Source organism: Arctopsyche grandis, chromosome 12 (assembly GCF_051622035.1).
Source record: "Arctopsyche grandis isolate Sample6627 chromosome 12, ASM5162203v2, whole genome shotgun sequence".
In the NCBI taxonomy this organism is placed as follows: domain Eukaryota; kingdom Metazoa; phylum Arthropoda; class Insecta; order Trichoptera; family Hydropsychidae; genus Arctopsyche; species Arctopsyche grandis.
Genome location: NC_135366.1, coordinates 23605737 through 23620516, shown reverse-complemented (window position 1 = coordinate 23620516; position 14780 = coordinate 23605737).

Below are 14780 nucleotides of genomic sequence, written 5' to 3'. Positions count from 1 at the left end.
ATTGTCAACTACATACCATTTGTTTCTTTTTGTATTTTGCAGGACTGGAGACGGATTCTGTAAAAATCAAGCGACTCTGACTCCAATTACGCAATTTAAATTGCATTATTTTTTTACATGATAATATGTTAAATTACTAATCAGTAATGACTCACCTAAGTGCCCAATATATCGATGCGGTGCAAACGATTGACAAGCGCCAGACAGACTGAACCACAGATTTACGACACGTGTACCTTATGCGTGCGCACTGCTCGCACTTACACTAAGCGAAATCTACCCGATGTTCCGACATACCTACCCTGTATACGTTCTGTGCTTCTGATACTTTAGTTCCGAATTTTGCCTTATTAAACTCGCCAGAAAGATCCAACTCAATTTTAATCATTGCATCTGTGCACATCGAAAGGTTACTCGTCATCTGATGTGCAATCTATCATTCGTGAAGTCGAGAATTGCGTTTAAAGCAGCCATCCAGTTAATCTGTGGTTCAGTCTTTCTGGCGCTTGTCGATCGTTTGCACCAAACCAGCAATATATGTATGTATCTAGATCTGAAAAGTAGTACATATTTAAATGTTTTTTTCTCATGCTTAGATCAAATTAAGAAGAGGCCTAATTGTTGACAATTCCGTTTCACATAAAAGGTTAATCTAAAAAATAATGATTTACGTAAACTCACTATATCAGTATTCCAGAGAGATTAGAAAATTAATCCAATAGGAAGATATGTAAAAAAAAAACAATTTTGCATTTTAAAATTTTTCAAATGTAAGCAGAGTTGGATTAGGGGAAAATTTCGCAGTCGTATTATGGGGAATACATACATATACATGCATGGTATTTGGCAATTTTTTTTATAAAATTTACGATTTTAGAAAACTGATTCTAATTAATTATAAGAAAGAAATATAAATCAACATCGAACAGAAACCCACTTTTAAATTTCAATGTGTTTCATTTCATTCTAGAAATCTAGAATCTGGTTTCTATTTAGTATCTTGATTTTTATAATTTATTTAGCGCATATCTATTAAATCTGCGACCTCTTTTCTGAGAAAAGCACTGTCATAAACCTTTTTTTATTTTATACATTCGCCAGCATTTTTTTTCTTACGACACGCAACCTTTCAATATAGAACTATACAATAAATCGTTCAGAGCAACACCTGCACTTATGTACATATACATGTATGATGATAAGAGCTGGGCTAAAATTTTCAAGAATTATCACACCACCCATCTTCAATTCGACATAAATAAAGTAAAAATATATCAACACTCATCATTAGACACCGGATAGTCACAGTGCTTTTTCTAGGAATCGGGGCGGTTTAGTTCTATTAACAAAGCTAGAGTCCAAAAAAAAAACGTTCGGCGAACCTTTAACAATGCAATGAACAATACACAGACTCTGGGTCCGTTTTTTTCAAGACGGCACCTTGGCTATCCGGCCTTTACTCATCATCTTCCTTATCATCAATAACTGAATATATGTACGTAGGTACTAGTACTAGGTACATATTTGCATGCTGCTTCGCATTGGGAAGTGTAAATTTACAATTGGTACATGTAACAAGTTTTAAATTGAACCAATGGCACACATGGGTATGAATGGGATCTGGTATCGATGAATTTGTATGTTTACTCGGGTCGGGATTAGTGAGCAGTGTCCTACACGAGCTTTTTTTATGAGTGTTTATTTGGGCGGACGTGCTCCGCTACCGTAAGCAAATGTTTGCCCAAGAATTTCTTGTGTGTTTATGGTGTTTGCGCATCCTCACCGGCTCTCATCACAATAACAACTTCATTACGCCTCCCCCTCCCCCCAATCGCACCTTCGTCAAACACAGAGGTGAGGAATACCTAAATATGTTTAACGTTGACATATTTCACACTGCGCAATCAGAATGTAATCAAATTTGTGAAAAAAAAAAGAAAAGTTTCGTAAAAATGCAACGTGTGTCAATAACTGGTGCAACGTGCAAGCAATTGATCGTAAAAGTCATCAGCTGTAGTGGAGAGATCGTGAGCAATGATGTATTGTCATGGACGCACCCCTTTTTCAACCGCGTCGTATCTTCTGTCACGATTTATCATAATCGGTTTCACGGATAAACCGATAAATGTAAAATAAAAAAGTAATCCTTTTTAAATGTATGTTCCTAAAAGTTATTCAAGCAGAATAAGTAAATTATGTTCGAGTATAAATATAGCTTAACTTGACAATATCAACAATGTCAGCAATAAGTTATTGCAAACTATTTTACTTCAATACAATCTATATATGTATAATATATAACCAGTAGCGTGGTCTAGTGGTGAATGTTGAATTATCTCGTACTTGATGTTACGAGTTCGATTCCCGCTAAGTCTCGCTATTGGCCAGACCTTGATTTGTCAAGGTCGATCGTTTCTTATCAGAATTTGCCAATTTTTCTGATTTTCATTGAAACGATTCCTGTAAAATTGGCGTTATTTATCGTATTAATACGAAATTTGTAATATCTGACGATAGATGTCAGATATTGTTTAGATTTACATGTATCTATGCAATAATAGGAAGTGGGAATCCACTGCAGTATTCTCCCAAGATAACTATGATGTACAAAAATAAAAGTGTGAAGAAGTCTGACTCTCCGGATGACACCCGGCGCCTTCGAGGTTCCAGGTCTCACGGTGTGAAATTGGCTACTGGCCACATGCATGTGACTCACCAGGCATCATGTGGAAAATATACGACTGGAGAAACTTTACGGAACAAATCCAAAATTGGTACTTGGAACGTTAGAGGACTCCTGAATCCTGGGAAAACACTGGTTGTTGAGAAAGAGATGTACAGTCATGGGCTAGATATACTCGGAATCTCGGAAACGCACTGGAAGAACAACGGCCATTATAAAACTTCAAATGGAAATACGATATATTTTTCTGGTAACCAAGATTCGTCACATAGCGGTGTCGCGGTGATCTTAGCATCTAAATTAACCAGTGCACTAATTGGCTACAACCCCATAAGCGACAGACTTATACACTTAAAACTCAACACGCATCCGTATAAACTCAACATCCTTCAAATATATGCTCCTACTGCAGATGCCGAAGATATTAAAATAAATGCGTTCTATGCTTCACTACTCGATACATTGTCAAATATCTCAAACAAAGAAATGACCATCATTCTTGGTGATTTTAATGCCAAAGTCGGTAATAATAGCAACATTGATAACATAGTAGGTAAATATGGATTGGGTATTCAAAATGAGAGAGGAGAGAAACTTATAAGTTTCTGCATTGAAAATAAAATGTCCATTATGAATACTTGGTTTCAACATCATCCTAGGCGATTGTACACTTGGATATCTCCTGGGGATCGTCACCGCAACCAAATCGATTATGTATTAATAAATTCTAGATGGAAATCATCGATACATAACGTCAAAACATATCCAGGTGCAGATTGCGGATCGGACCATAACTTACTTGTTGCTAAATTTCGACTGAAATTGAAAATGATTAAAAGACATCAAAATAAAGCAATTAAACTCACCAATGATGATGTAATTAATTTTGGCAATGTAATCAGAGAAAAAGATGCAGAATTCCAAATAAATCCTAATGTAGATGTAGAAGAGTCTTGGAAAATTTTTAAAGATCTCATAATTCGGTATGCCAGAAAACATCAAACACCGCAAAATGAACATCGTAAGTCTTTTATCTCTGATTCAACTTGGGTTAAGATAAAAGAACGTAAAAGACTTAAACAAACTGGCATAACATCGACAGAATATCTTGAAAGGTATGCAATATTACATACAGATATTTTTTTTTATTTTTTTTTTTATTTTATTAATTGAAAAATCAACAGACAGGATGTACAGAGATAGGTATAAAAAACACAAAAAGTAAATAAATAATATATGTAACACCCGAGTCCAATAATAGATTTTTACAAAAATGAAAAAGATAAATATAAGGAAAACAAATTAAAAAGTAAAGAATAAAGGCATGACAAAATATGTAGTACATTGCATAATTAAACTATAGTATTAAAATATTTGGAAAAGGTTATAAGATAGAATATAAGAAGAAATTGAAATTTACAAATATAAAAAACAAATGAAAAAGGTAAATACAAAATAAACAAATGAAATGGAAAGGAATGAAAGCTATAATATGATTAAATAGCACATTACATAACTAAACTAAAGTATAAAAATAATGGAAATATTGGAAAAATAGAATAGAAGAAAAAATGAATCAATCGGTCAAGATTCTCTTGATGTTAGACCTGAATTGATGTAGGGAAATACCAAACAGATCAACCTCATTCAGCTCTCCGTTAAACATACGATAAACGCGCTGCAGATAAAAATATTTTTGGGAATTAGTATTGAAAGGATCAAGTGAAAAGAGTGTAACGCGTCTAGGGTATCGAACTGGGATTCTGAAATTAACCTTATTCAGTAAATCAGAACAATCAAGGAAACCATTTATGAGCTTAAAGAAGAATATAGCATCAGAATGTCGTCGCCTGACAGAAAGATTGTTAAAAGAAAGGATTTTTAAAATGTCGGAAACAGTAGAATGGGTATAGGTAGGAAAAAGGTAGCGTAAGGATTTAATAAATTTAAGTTGAACTTTCTCAATACAATTAATATGGGATAAATAAAAAGGTGACCAGATAATTGAGGCAAATTCAAGGTGAGACCTTACAAAGGAAAAATAAAGTAATTTTAGTACATAAGGATCATTAAAGGGTTTTGTTGAGCGGAGTAGGAATCCAAGAGATTTAAATGCTTTGTTGGTAATAAAAGAAATATGTTCAGAGAAATCTAGTTTATTATTGAGTATTACACCAAGATCCTTAATAGAAGATGACGTGTTAAGGATTGAATGATTTAATTGATATTGATTAGTAATAATTGACTTATTTCTAGTGAAATTTAAAATAGAGCATTTTTCTAGATTAATAAAAAGATCATTATTTAAACAATATATAGAGAATCTATCTAGATCTTCTTGTATCTTATGACAATCGTCTATGGTGTATATAGGTTTGTAAATTTTTAAATCATCAGCGTAAAGAAGTATAAAGGAATGTTTGAAGATGTATGAGATATCATTAATATAGAGTAAAAAGAATAAGGGACCTAAATGCGACCCTTGTGGGACACCGGAAGGAATATGTCTAAGTGATGATCTAAAACCATTGAGAATTATGATTTGGTGACGATTTAGTATATACGAAGAGATCCAACGAAATAAATTTCCTCGGATTCCAAGGGACCAAAGTTTATTGAGTAAAAGGTTGTGATTGATTTTATCAAAAGCTTTAGAGAAATCCGTATAAACGACGTCTATTTGGATTCGTTTGTCCATATAAGATGTGAGAGTACTAGTGAAATTAAGCAGGTTAGTCTCTACCGATCTCCCCTTAAAAAAACCATGTTGTTCAGGTATAATGTAGTTTTTGAAATTGGAGAAAAGGAAATTATAGATAATTTTTTCAAAGATTTTACTAATGACAGATAGTTTAGATATAGGACGGTAATTCTCAATAAGATTCTTATCACCTTTTTTAAAAATAGGGGTGATGTAAGATAATTTCCAATAGTCAGGAAATTTACCGTTCGACATAGAAAGATTGAAAAGGATTGTTATGGGAAGAGATAATGGGACAGCACATTTAACAAGGAAAAAAGAAGGCAAACCATCACAACCCGCACCAAGATTAACATTGAGAGAGTTGATGTGACTGAGTACAGTAGATAAGTCAAAATGAAAAGTAGATAAGTTACAAGAAGAAGTATCTGTATTAGAGATAGAAAGGTTAATGGTAGAATCACTATTGAAAGTGGAGTCAAAATAGTCAGCAAAAATGGTACAGATTTCAGAACCATGTGAAGCCGACTTATTTCCATAATACATTACGGAAGGATATGAAGAGGAGGTATTTTTTTTTGAATTTATATATGACCAAAATGATTTGGGATTAGTTTTAATATTATTTTGAATAAGAGAAATATAATTTCTAAAGCAGATTAAAGAATATTTATTAATTCGAGCTCTTAATAGTGAAAAACTTTGATAATCTAAGGGATTTGAATAAATTTTAAATTTTTTATGGAATTTGTTTTTTTCTTTTATTATTTTAATAAGAGACGATGTAAACCAAGGGGGATATTTGGTACGTTTAGATTTAAGAGTAAAAGGGACGTGGCATTCAATAATATTTTGTAAGGTATCGTAAAATTTTTTACAAGCTAAATCAATATTTAAATTGGACAAAAGTGAATTCCAATTGATATCGCTTAAAATTGGAATAATTGTAGCATAGTCAGCTTTTCTAAAGAGGAAAGTTTTATTATAATTATAATTCAAGGGTGAAGATTTGTTGTAAATTATTGAGATGCAAAAGGATAAATGATGAGAATCTTCATGGATTAGCGTAGAGTCAGCACGAGAAATATATAAGGGGAAACTACTAATAGCTAGGTCAAGAATACGATTATTAGTATTTGACAAATAATTGTATTGATAAAGTTTATTATAAGATAAGAATTGAGTAAAGGAAAGGGAAGAAAAATTAATACAATTGGAAGGAAATAGATGCAGATTTGAGTCGTATTTTGTCCAATCAATAGTGGGAAGATTGTAATCACCGAGTAAAATGAATCGATCCTCTGGATAATTGGTTATTAGATCAGATACTTTATTTAAATGGGTAACTAATAGAGTTTGGTGAGAATTACCAGGAGGAATATAGACAGTACAGATATTTAGTTTAAAAAATTTAGTGGTAATAGTAATCCAAAGGTCTTCTGTGGAAGTTAACCAATTATTTTGAATGACAGAGGGTAGATTATTTTTCACAGCTATGATTACACCACCACCAAATATTTGGTTATGAAGAGAATAATCTCTGTCACGTCGAAACACCTGATATCTGGCATCAAAAAACTCACTATTATTGAATGAGTCATTTAGCCAAGTTTCTGATAGACAGATAATATCATAATTATTAACTAATACATTTTGAAGAAAAGAGTCAGATTTAGTTCGGAGACCTCTGACATTTTGATAATAAATGACAAGACGATTAGAAGACATTGTAAAAAAGGAAGTAGATAGAGCACGTACTGATATAAATATAAATATCCATATGCATAAATGAAAATAGATATATGCATATAAACATACACATAACTGCATACACAGATAAAGATATGGAATTATTAAGCAAACCATCCTTGGTGATACCAGTTGAAATGCAAAGGTATACATGGACACAAATATAAAAACGAACTCGTACCTTTTTTAGTTTATGAGTAAAATATATGTAAATAGCATAGTTATATAGTAATAATAAAAATAATAAATTATATAGCCATACGTACATAATTGTTTGCACATACATTATAATATGTGATGCAGACCAGTAGACAATAAATGCATAGATAATTATTAGGTTATTAAAATTTAATATTGCACTTAGTCATTTGATTTTGCAAAGATCTGATTCTTTTGAGATTTGTATGATATTGGAGCTCGCACTTTTTCTAATCATGATCTTGCAATCTTTAACCCACAAGTAGGCGTAGTTATATTCAGTTTTCAATTGGCGTGCTCGCTTCAATAATAATTTATTCGTTGGTGTAAGGTGATCCGTTACGTATAGGGTGGTGGGCGGGCCTGGAATATTGATGTCGTTGGTGGTGATGCCGCGGCGGGCGCGCACGGCCGCCATCAGCAGGTCCTTACGACGGCGCTGAGTGAACCGTACGACCACTGATGACGTGCGCACACTCACATCGCTGTTGCCCTCTCGCTGTTGCTGTTGCTGTTGCTGTGAACCTGCAACGCCCTGGGACGGGTACGGCCGCACACGGTGTATGGTGTCAATATCTGTGTCGCACAATTTGTGACCCACGACAGCACATAAGTCATATAATATAGACACTAGATTTTCACCCTTTTTCATAGGTATGCCGGATATTTCTACATTGTTTTTTCTAGAGAATTGATCTTGCAGATTGTTTTCTTGTTTCAGTTCAACAATAGTATTTTGCGCCTCAATTAAACCTTTATTTACATCAGAAAAGCAGGAAATTTTCTTTTCAGCAGTGGTTAGTCTCCCATCAAATTCATCAGACTTAGCCTCTATTGTGAATCTATTCTATCTATTCAAAGGAGTTGTAGGCGGGATAAAGCTAAATATATAAATGACATATGTGAGGAGATAGAAAAACACGCATTAAAGAATCAGGCAAGGGATATTTTTCACAAAGTAAAAATCGTCACTCAAAAATTTTCACCCAAAACTTGGACAATAGATGATCAATTTGGAAACACGCTTACAGATATTGATGTGATACTCAACCGATGGAAAGAATACTGTTCGGAATTGTACAGTGGTAGTTCGTCGACCTCAATTGTTTCCCTAATTGATGATGTCAGGGAGCCTGACATCTTGACATCTGAAGTTGTAAATGCCATAAAGAAACTGAAATGTAAAAAGTCTCCTGGCAGCGATGGTATACAAGCTGAACTTCTGAAAGAGCTTGGTGAAACTGCGATAAAGGCGCTATGTAATATGTGCAACAAGATCTGGGTAAACGGAGTATGGCCGAAAGATTGGGTCAATTCAATATTCATTCCCTTACACAAGAAAGGATCTACAAAAAAATGCGAGAATTACAGGACCTTAGCCTTAATATCGCACTCTAGTAAAGTATTGCTGTATATAATTAAAGATCGTTTGAGCAGTTACCTTGGATGGCAAATACCGAACGAACAAGCAGGGTTTGTAAAAGGCAAAGGGACGAGGGAACAAATACTGAATATACGTCAACTCATTGAAAAATGTCGGGAGTTTCAAACTCCAGCCGTTCTTTGTTTTATAGACTATAAAAAAGCTTTTGACTTTGTGAACTGGGACTATCTGTGGAAAGTTCTACTGTACATGGGAGTCCCCATGCATCTTGTAAAAATAATACATAACTTGTATAATGATAACAATGCAGTAGTTCGAATCAATTCGCTAAACTCGACAAATTTTCGAGTACAACGTGGAGTAAGGCAAGGGTGTATATTATCTCCAGACCTATTTAATATATATGGAGAGTATATAATGCGTAGAGCACTGGATGGTTGGAAGGGTGGAGTGTCCATTGGTGGAAAAAAACTATCCAATCTTCGGTATGCGGATGACACAACGCTCATAGCTAATAATCATGAAGAAATGGCCGAACTGATCCGTCGTGTTGAGACAGAGAGTAATGTGCTTGGCCTCCAGATAAACCGCCCCAAAACAAAAATTATGATAATTGACCGTCACCAACAGCTGCAAAACAACAACTCGGCTTTAAACGGTATAGATGTGGTTGATAATTTTGTCTATCTGGGGTCACTCATATCTAACAACGGCGGCAGCGAATTGGAAATACGGCGCCGGATTACATTAGCAAAATCGGCAATGTCACAACTAACGAAGATTTGGAAGAATAGAGCCATTACAACTGCTGTCAAAATCCGTCTCGTGAAGAGTCTCGTTTTTTCTGTCTGCCTTTATGGTGTCGAGACGTGGACCATGAAGGCGGCGGATAGACGGAGAATCGATGCCTTCGAGATGTGGTCCTGGAGACGGCTACTGCGCGTGCCTTGGACCGACAAACGCACGAATGTGTCTATTCTTGAAGAATTGAAAATCAAGGATAGATTGTCAACAATATGCCTGAAACGTATATTGCAGTTCTTCGGCCACATTGCACGAAGAGGTGAGGAGAGCCTGGAGCGGTTGGTTGTGGTTGGTAGCGTCGAAGGCAGAAGAGCCAGAGGCAGATCCCCCGCACGCTGGACTGACCAAGTATCTGCAGCGACGGGCGCTTCCACGGTAGCAAGTCTTCGCCTGGCCGAATTTAGAACTGAATGGAGGCAGCTGGTTGACCGCACATCATAGTCACGATCCTCAGTGATGAGGGAACCGACAGCAATAATGTAATAATTATGTGTACCAAGAAGGCGCATTTAGGGTTTACCTGCCTTCCTGGTATATTTGTATATATGTATGTAAAAAATATGTATGTAAAATAAATAAATAAAATATAAAATCTGCCGGCCTGTCTCGTATAGGCTCCTAAACCACTCAATCGATTACGATGGAACTTTCACGATTTGTTGTATGCATGTCCGGGAAGGTTACTGTTAAAAATAAACGGGAAAAAACCTCTTAATAATAATATTTGTAATTACGATTTTACCGACGCTAAAGTATGAAGCGCCGTTGTGTAGTCAAGGAAATATGTTTGTTGGTAACCACGTTACCAGTTGGTTTACGACGACACGGCTTTGAAGAGGCGTTAGTTGAGTTCCAACCATCACTTGAAACAAGAACGGGAACGGGAACGCAACGGGAACGGGAACGGGAATTGCATGCCTTATTCTGGCATTGCAACGCATGCTGGTTTCAGCTAGTATAATATAATATTAGCACTGTTAACGTCTTTGTTTCTTTTTTAATGATAGTCTTTAGTTTTGAAGATTGTTATTAGTAGTGAGCGGAACGGGAGCGTGCTGTTCATTGTTAATTGTTGGCCGTGCTTTGTTAAAGGTTCGCCGAACCTTTTTTTTGCACTCTAGCTTTGTAAAAAGACCCAAAACGCCCGATTCCTGGAAAAAGCACGCTCCCTATCCGCCCTTTAGTTATTAGCAGAGATCGACGGACAAGTTTCTTTTGCCCACAAAAAATGGTTCACTGTTGCAATTACTGTTGTCCTACAAAGCAATTATTCGTACACTTAATTAATTTAAAATATCAAAAGACAAACATGTAGGTAAAATGATAAACTTATGTATTTCTGTCTCTCGCGCATTTCCCAAATATGAAGGAAATGATAGTCAATTCAACGTGTCATCATTAGTTAAACACCTTCGAGTGCTTCAAGAACAGTTTGAAAAGAGATTTCATCAGTTTACTACATATAATCGAACCAATGGTCTTCTTTTTTCTAATTTCATCAATCCTTTTACTTGCCAAATAAATATAATGGAAACAGCTGTATAAATACATTGCACAGCTTGTTCAAGTAAAGACAGAACTGGGGCTAGAGATTTCGGACCATCAGAATGATATTATGCTAAAATCCTTTATATCAGATGAGGACTTCTGGAATACAGTGGACAAACAAATAGTTTCCATTCTTAAAAGAGTAGCTTACAAGATAAAATCTTTTTTCAGTTCCACATAAATACCTTTACGAATCATTGTTTTCAAACATGAATTTAATAAAATCAAAATATACATAGATCTCGACTAACCAAAGAGCATCTTTATGATTGTTTACTAACAGGAATATCATCAGTGATCCTAACTATGAGGCACTCGCTAATGAAATGCAATGCCAATGACTTTGAGATTGATATTATAATTTTTATGTAACGCCTACTTTTTATTATAAGGCTTTTGTATGTTTCACTTAGCTAATGGTTCAGGCAATATTCCTACATTATTTCGATATGTTTGAAACTTTGCCATTTTGCGCAGTTTTGTCAACGATTGAAATTTTGTATGATGCAACCATGACATGTATTAATTTTACATAAGAATATAAACAACAATTTATATATTTTAAAGCTATTTTTTGTGTATTATTTATTACCTGTGTCCAACTATAAATTTGCTTTTAAAAAAACTAGGTGTTGCTCGCCGTCTTACCGATATTTTAGAATGTGCTCTAGGGTACAAAAAGGTTAGGAAGCCCTGGTATAATCAATGCGCTTGCTTTTTTTACGTTTATTAGGACTCGTTTACACCGGAATTTCTCGTTAACAGTCTTCGGATGCATCTTCCCGCTTTTGTACCCGCTGTCATTTGTAAAAAAAATAGATGTTTTAAAAAAAACTTACACTTAAATTTTACAAAACTTCACACTCTAGTCGTCATCTCATCACAAACACACAAACACTCCATTTTAATTATGACTCGTCTCTCGCAAACAACCCCAATCCAATCTCAATAAATAATACGCACGTGGTTCTATTATAGATATATCTTAATAAACAACAATAGTGACTTGTTGATAATAGTAATTGACAATACTGAACCATTTATTGTGGGCAAACGAAACTTGTCCGCCGATCTCTGATTGTGAATTTATTTAAAAGAAAAATCAAGGTAGATTAATATATATTATTTCCAAATTCCATACGTCCATAAATTGATTGATAAGTGTCCTTCCATCCATTAGATATAGCGATGTTCATCGCAACTTGCATTGCCAAAAAAGTCTGTAAATATATTAACGTTGTCACAACATTAATATATTTAGCGTTTAAGGAAATACAGGCATCAGTCATAACGATTATGAATAAAAATTAACGAATATTAATTACACTAACCCAAAATATCTGAAATCCGAGAGCAGCTAATCCTTCTAATCTATGATATTTTAAATTCCAGCACTGCACTTACTTAAATCTTAATAAATATAAAATATTACAACATTTGAAGCTATTTTCGGTTGCTTTCCTAGAAAAAATCAAACTAGATACATACATACATATACCTTTTCTACAAGAGCTACTAATGAATTTGTACACGTCATCTCATATGAGTCAATCTAAATTAGCTGAAACATAAATCAAACTTAACGCATACGCCATAAAATGCTCCCCCACATGAAAATATACCTCAACTGAGATTTTAACGGACTTTCGGATATAAAAATTATTAGTTCGAATTTTCGTATGAACACAAAACTACATCTATTGTTACTACGTACATAGATAAAGTAAATATATATTATGAAAATTAAATTATAAGAACTAAAAAATAAAACTTTTTTAATATTATAAATATTGTCATTTTGGTGTTTTTTTTTTACAATGTACATATCTAGTATTTGTATAAAGTAAGAAAACAAAAGAGCCGCAAGTAAATTCTTTTTTTTTCAAATAAATAAAATTAATTTATCAGTTATTGAATTTTGGGGACTAAAGCAACATCACGAATTAAAATAAAATGTTTCGAAAAGTGAAAACAAAAAAGATCGCGTTGAATTGATGCTGAAGGTCCATGAAAGAATTCAAACCAAAACTGAAATATGTTTTCTTATTCTATTAGATTCAGGGGTGTCATTTCAGCTTTTCCCAGGGGGGGGGCAAAATTTTCACCAGTAAGGAATGACTTTCTAGGGGGGGAGGGTGTATTATTTAAAAAAAAATATGAGTGTATATAAAGTACAAAATAATCTCCTGAAAATCTTCCAAAGCAAGAAAAACAACAAAACAAAATATAGAGTGTTCAAAATATATATACCTGGCAGTGTTCTAAAGAATTTTAATTCAAATTCATAATAATACATTAAACAACGTGGATAGTCCCGTTCAAATCTAGGGGGGGCGGCTGCCCACCCCAGTCCCCCCCCCCAAATTCCCTCAATTAGAATTATTATAACTAGTCTTCGGCGGTGGAGCGTGCTTTTTCCAGGAAAAAGGACGTTTTGGGGCTATTTTCCTAAACTACAAAGCTAGAGAACAGAAAAAAACGGTTCGCTATAAAAATGAACAATAGTGCGCAGGGTCGCACCGGCCTATGATTATAACTAGAGGTAGGACCGGAAGCGTGCTTTTTCCAGGAATCAGGGCGTTTTGGGTCTATTTACAAAGCAAGAGAGCAAAAAAAAAAGTTCATCATAAAAATTAACAATGCGCCGCGAACAATAAACAAAGAACGGCACGCTTCCGGTCCTACCTCTAATTATAATGGTTCGGTAATTATTGGTAACAAAGCGCTCGTCCAAAAGTTACTAAAATCTATATAACGGAACATCTTTACGAACGAGCCTTTTACTCGCAATTTTACCGATTTAAAGTTCAGCACACTTCCAATGAACCTCTTTAAATGAAAATAAAAAATAGTGCGGTCAGAACACTATTCCAATAAACATGTTTCAATAGAAAAAAATCAATATAAAATAGTATTAACAGTGGGAAAAAATCCGAAGTGAAAATACGTACTTTTGACTTTTGATTTGAACTGGACGACTACTTAGAGAAATTTGAAAGCTGAAAAGTACTACAAATGGAAGATAAAATACCCGACTATAGATTCCAATATTCATTTTGAACAGGAAATTAACATATTTTGAGACATCGACCGAACAACACCAAGATATAGAAAAATCGCGCGATTTAAAAAACACATACTGTACATATACATATCTCCGAATCTCGAGCCAATCAATATTTTTATGATTACCAGATTCGTGTTCACTGGGCATATATCTATAAGAAAAGTCATATCTCGTCTCTAAACCAAAAAAAATATCGTCATTTGTCGAACAGTGTAATCCAATTACCGATTATAACTTGAAGGTTTCAAACGAATAATTTTTATAAAAGTCTGTTATTATGTTATTAAAATCTACATTATTCGCTAATTCATATTCTTGATGTCCGATTTTGGCCACTGGTCGATCTTAAATAGTTTTTGACAATTTAAAAATAATAGGAGAGGGGCGGGTGCACCTCACGGGATCGAATTAGAAATGCACGAAAAACCAAATATCGGAAGGCAAAGATCGAAAATCGAAAGATCAAAACAAAAGGGTGCATGGTAAACGGTACATACTCACTTAATTTGCGCAAGCAGGATACAACAGGAACAAGAGGAACAGGCTTTTCCTCCCGTATTCTGCGCGCGCACATTAATACAGGAGGAAAAGCCTGTTCCTCTTGTTCCTGTTATATCCTGCTCGCGCAAATTAAGTGAGTATGTAC